This window comes from Sorex fumeus, unplaced genomic scaffold, assembly GCF_029834395.1.
Source record: "Sorex fumeus unplaced genomic scaffold, SorFum_2.1 ptg000063l, whole genome shotgun sequence".
Classification (NCBI taxonomy): Eukaryota; Metazoa; Chordata; class Mammalia; order Eulipotyphla; family Soricidae; genus Sorex; species Sorex fumeus.
The window spans coordinates 42847546-42853873 of NW_026606120.1; positions in this window are offsets into that span (position 1 = coordinate 42847546).

Below are 6328 nucleotides of genomic sequence, written 5' to 3' on the forward strand. Positions count from 1 at the left end.
AACCCGGGTCGGCCACGTGCAAGGCAAACCCCCTACCCACTGTGCTATTACTTCAGCCTTGAATTCTGATGTTTTAAAGTGATAATACTACCCATGTTTCTTCAGAACTCTCTGGAGCGGCTCTTTCTTAAGCCTAAATTCCACTGCCAATAAAGCCATGAATAAAGACAATTCCAGAGAAATGGATTTCAGGTGACACTCGGCCGGGCTGCTCAGCTACAGTTCCCAAGCCAGGAAACATTTGGGTCATCCTTTCTCATTTCTGGGGCTATCTCCTTCCACAACCCACATCATAGTATAAAATAAATCAAAGCCCTGAATCTAGAAATAGAGTCAAGAGTAAACACAAAATGTATTATTTTTCTGCCAGTTCTAACATTTTGTTTGTTTATTTTTTATTTGCTCCCTTATTTCTGTAAGGGGTCTCCTAAGCTGTGTTCAGGGGCCCAGCAGCACTTGTTCAAAGTGCTGGAGGTCAGGGCTGGAGCGATAGCACAGCGGGTAGGGCATTTGCCTTGCACACAGCTGACCTGGGTTTGATTCCCAGCATCCCATATGGTCCCTTTAGCACCACCAGGAGTAATTCCTGAGTGCAGAGACAGGAGTAACCCCTGTGCATCGCCAGGCGTGACCCAAAAAGAAAAAAAAAAAGTGCTGGAGGTCACCAGAGTTACCCTAGGGGTAGGATGTGGGGAAAGACACAGTTCCTGAAATCAAACTCTGTAACCTACCTCCCATTCCCTGCACTACATTTCTGTTTGTTCTGTTTGGGGGCCGCATCCAGCTTTGTTCAGGACTGACTTGGATCAGTGCTAACAGGAGAGAGCTAGGTTGTAAGAGCCTTCCCATATCCCCATAAAGAATGAGTGGCTGCACCTCCTGGAGCACGTGGCTGTGCCAAGCACACTGCTAAGTGCTTTGGAGCCATTTCTCCATTTCCTCTGCACGATAATCCTTTGAGCTTGCTGTTAATGTTGACTCCAGTGTACAGGAGAAGAGAAACAGAACTTCACTTGCTCTGCCACACAGCTGCTAAGTGAACCAGGATGACCCTAGGTCACCCTGGGTCCTGGCCTCTGAAGCCCCGTGCCCGTTACCTGCACTCACTCACGTGCTCTCAAACAACAGACCTGTTTTCAAGGTAGTCCAAATGATCATTCTCTGAGTGATGCCAGAGGTCTCTTCGGGACCTTTTCTTTTTTCTCCTTTCTTTCTTTCTTTCTTTCTTTCTTTCTTTCTTTCTTTCTTTCTTTCTTTCCTTTTTTTGATTTTTGGATCACAGCCAGAGAAGCTCAGAGCCTACTCTTGGCTCTGTGCTCAGGTTCATTCCTGTGGGGCACAGGGAACCATATGGGGTGCTGGGTTCAAACCCTGGTCAGCTGAAACCTACCCATTGTTCTTGCCCTCCAGAATTTTTTCTAAGTTATAAAAAAAAAAGTCCATTCCATTCGCCCTTCTGGAGTCTGAGCAAAACAGTCTCATTATGCCTGCCTCAACATGCTGTACATCTATCCGTAAGGAACAGCCGACTCCCAGTGAACCTGTACATGGAGTGGCGGACGGGTTCTCCTGGAAGCTGCATCACAGAGCCCTCAATGTGGTCAGAAGCTGACTTAACTCCACAAGGCTGCACTCCTGGCTTACAATAGAATCTTGGCAGCATTTTGAAAATTTAACTTGGAGAATTGCAAACAGTCTCTTGTGACAGCTGGAGTAATTTTTCTGAAATAACTTTTGTTTCAAGTCTTTCAGCTTTTTGCTTTGGAGACACTCAGGGAGTATCTATGTATTGAATCAAACTTGAACACTTGCCTCTGGCTGCTGTCTAGGCAACCAGAGCAAATGTTGAACGTGTTAAACTCTTCTGAGGTCTACCAGATATTTCAGAAATAGGAAAAACATAAGCAAGAGTAAGCTAGAACTCATTCTATGAGATAGCTTTAAAACTGTGCCAGCATGCACAGTCACTCATTTGAGAACCACCTATGATAGCACTGAAAGACTAGACATGACAATGAATGTCCGTCCAAGGGGCTTGTGAAATAAAGGGGCTTATTTATCTTTAAAACTATAAACTATGAGGGGCTGGAGACAGTGCGGTGGGTAGGGCACTTGCCTTACATGCAGACAAATAGAGTTCCATGAGGAGGAGAAGGATGATGATGAGGAGGAGGAGGAGGAGGTGGAGGAGGAGGAGGTGGAGGAAAAGGAGGAGGAGAAGGAGGAGGAGGAGAAAGACAGAAGAAGAAGAAGATGATGAAGAAGAAGAAGGAGGAGGATGAGGAGGAGAAGGAGGAGGAGGAAAGAAGAAGAAGAAGAAGAAGAAGAAGAGGAGGAGGAGGAGGAGGAGGAGGAGGAGGAGGAGAAGGAGAAGGAGAAGAAGGAGAAGGAGAAGAAGGAGGAGGAGGAGGAGGAGGAGGAGGAGGAGGAGAAGAAGAAGAAGAAGAAGAAGAAGAAGAAGAAGAAGAAGAAGAAGAAGAAGAAGGAGAAGAAGAAGAAGAAGAAGCGGAAGCGGAAGCGGAAGCGGAAGCAGAAGCAGAAGAAGAAGAAGAAGAAGAAGAAGAAGAAGAAGAAGAAGAAGAAGAAGAAGAAGAAGAAGAGGAGGAGGAGGAAGAGAAGGAGAAGGAGAAGAAGGAGAAGGAGAAGAAGGAGGAGGAGGAGAAGAAGAAGAAGAAGAAGAAGAAGAAGAAGAAGAAGAAGAAGAAGAAGAAGAAGAAGAAGAAGAAGAAGAAGAAGAAGAAGAAGAAGAAGCAGAAGCAGAAGCAGAAGAAGAAGAAGAAGAAGCTGATGCTAAATGAAAAACAATAGCACTAAAAACCGGTGTGCAGGAAGATTGATCCCATAAGCTATTGCTTGTGCAATAAAGAAGGGAGGGGGGAACTTCAACTGTGATTGGTAATAAGACCTAATAAGACTGTTAGGTCCTCTTTCCCATTCCTCACTCAAAGCTCTACGACACTGGTCTATTCTGAAAAACTACTCGTACCTTTTGTTCTAATGAGACGGTGCTACATGGGTTCCTAGATTTGGTTTGGTCACTAGACAGACCAATTTTCTTGGGAAATTTTTAGCTAAGCCAGTACTTGGCCGGGGGGTGGGGGTGATTCTTAGCTACACTCGTTGGTTCACAGGGCTTGCTTCTGCCTCTATGCTCAGGGACCATCTGCAGTGCCAGGGATTGAACCTGAGTCGGCTATGTACAAGGTAATTTCCTTACCTGTTGTACCATCTCTGTGTCCCCTAGAGTACCCTAGTTGTCCCATTTCTCTAGAGAAAGGAAAGGGACTAGAAATGGAATTAGTAATGGATGATGCCTACATTGAGGGGTATCCCCCTACATAAAATAGCATGGGGACTGAGGAGCTTGCAGATTGGGGAACATACCCAGAGGGTAAGGCACCCCCAAAAAATGGGGACAGAAAGTCCAGTACTTGGGACCAACTCAGACTCGTCCTGTGCCTCTCTTCATCTGGCTTTCACCTGGATTCCTTATTATATCCCTTAATAACTCATAAACAATCTTAGCACTTTCCTGAGTTTTGTGGCCATTCTTGCAAGTAACTGAATCCAAGGAATATCCGTAAGAACATATGGAACATAGGAACATCCAATCTATTGCCAAGTCAGCAGAAGTTGAGGATAACCTGGGAACCACTACTTATAATTGGCATCTAAAGTGGTGTGTGGGCCAACCTGCAGGATCAAGCCATTTGCCTGTGAGATCTGGCCCTGCCTCCAGGGAAACTGTCAGTTTGTGTTCAACTGTAGGCGCCCAGATAAAGTCACTGAAAAGGCTGGTGAGGAAAAAACCCAAACACATAGTCGAAGTATTGTGACACTGCGAGAACAAAGGGGAAACTAAGAATGCACTTTTCCCAAACAAACATTAGGTAGGTAGGTAGGTAGGTAGCTAGAAAGCTTATCAGTGTGTACATACCTTCAGAAAGATGTCTGATGACAAGGGTCAAAAGCAATAAAAGCAATACAGATGTCCCTGGGAGACAGAGCGTCTCCCTGAGTTAATCCCCCTAAAAGAATTGCCTCTGCCAAAACGCTTTACCTCTGTAAATGATCAGTCACACCTACGTGCTGTCCTATACCTTGAACCCCTTCAGATGTTCTATAAGTAGGCTAGCAGATCTGCATTAAATGGACCATTTTTACCATCTATCCATGAGTCCCTGTCTCTTTGTCTCTTTGCTGAGGAAGTGGGGAAGTTGACTCTTGGTCACCGAATACATCGTCGCACCCCCCATACTTTTTGAACTCACAGTAATGGATATAGGCATTAATCAGGCTTTCTACAAAGTTTGAACTGCATTATTTATAATTTACATTTTTAAATTAGTAGAGAAAAATTATGTGTTAATTATTCATTGTTAATTGTGTTCGATGTTAATTGCAGTCTTGCTAATTGCATATCTCACAATTATTTCTTAATGTTGTATTTAGAAGTATAGTTCAAGATGTTAAACATATGCTTGATTGTCTATAAATGACCATTAAGAACACTTATGTGAGCCAAGCAAAGTCTAATTGGGACAAGCCTTGAAAATGTAAGCTTATTTATTCTCCTTCCACCATTTTGTCATGGCTTCGTGCTCCTGAAGCTTTTTGTGGCATCTGCTATTGAACGTTGGCAGGAACCTTAAGGCATCCCTCAGAATGTGGGTGACCCCCCACCAAAATCTGCATCAGAAACCCCCGGATCCCTGCTTTCAGGGAGGACATACCCAGCTGTACTTGGGAGCTGTGTTCAGGAGTAAGTTAAGACCTGGCTGTGCTCAGGGACCCTATGTTGTACTGGGGGTCAAACCAGGATTTGATGCATGCCAGGAAAGTGCTTTAACTCCTGTATTATCTCTCAGGTCCCAGACTGCTTCTATAACTGTGGATTTCCGGACCCAACTACATACCTGCTGAATCAGAACTGAAGTTAGAAAAATGCTGCCCCTTCAGGGGTGCTGGCTGCAGCCCACCACTGATCTCCCTTTGGGTTTCACTTTTCCACAGGAAGCCGAACATAAATTGTAAATTGTCTGTGCACTTGGACCAGTTCCCTTTGTCAATCTGATACTCGAATAGCTTTTTGTGCTGCGACAGTGAATTTGTTGAATAGACCTCTTGTATTTGAGGAAAAGAAATTTAGTGTCTGGTTGCTCACCATCACCACTGGCCCTGGTCGCCACTGGAGGATTAACCAGCTTGGATTTCACCCTGTAGGATTAACATTTCATAGAGCACATAAAGCCACTTGAAAGTCAAGATGAGACCGGGCAAAGTTTTATGCCCTGAGCTCTTTATGTAGTTGGGTTCTTGTCTTTGGCCGCTTGTCAGACATGGCAGCTGAGGCAGCTGAAGTGGATGAGGTAGTAACACTCTAGAGAAAAACCAGCTGCAAGATGCTCCCCTGGAAGATGCAGCAAATGCTGCTAAGCCGCCTCCTGCCCATGTCATGATTAATTCCCCATCTAGGACCAAAGGGGAGGAAAAGTCCATCCTCTGCCCTTTGAGATTCAGTAAAAAGGAAACTACTAATTAAGTGACAAAGACAGATTAGCAGAAGAAAAGACAATTCATTTTTATTGAGGTTAATAATTTTATGCACATGGGATTTTCAACACACACACCCCCCGCCCAGAAAGATGAAAACTCAAAACAGAAGCTAGACCTATGGGGCTTATTATGCTATTTTAATGGTGGAGATATGACTGAACAGAGGAAAGGGGATTTGGATTTCTTGGGTGATGGATTGTGGGAAATAAACCAGGGAATGTATGGAAGAGTTAGTGGGAGATGTGGGTTATTTTTAGTAGATCTGTTTCTGCAGACTCACCTCAATGGGACTCATCTCTGGTACAGGGGATCATCTTCCCTAATGAAAAGTCTACCCTGATTTAGGTAGATAAGGAAGGATACTGTGTTTTTTCTATATATATGTTATCAATTACTATTAGTTCAAAATAATCTTTATACCAAAGTGGCATCTTTGGGGTTCGATCCCTGGCTCTCTATATGGTCCCTTGAGCACCACCAGGTGTGATTCCTAAAGGCAGAACCAGGATTAAGCCCTAAGCACCACCAAATGTGGACCCAAAACAAATAAATTCGCATCTGTGAGCATTGTGATACCCTTCAGGATCAATAGCACGCTCCAATCACAGAAAAAATGGACAGGGGCTGGCACAGAAAGATGATGTCAGGGCATTTTCTTCAGCTCTGACTGCAGCCCCTGTGTAAAACAACTGGCCTATCCCCTGTGCTTAGGGATCACTCCTGGCAACAGTCAAGGCCTATATATGATGCTGGGGATTGGACCAGTCAGCTG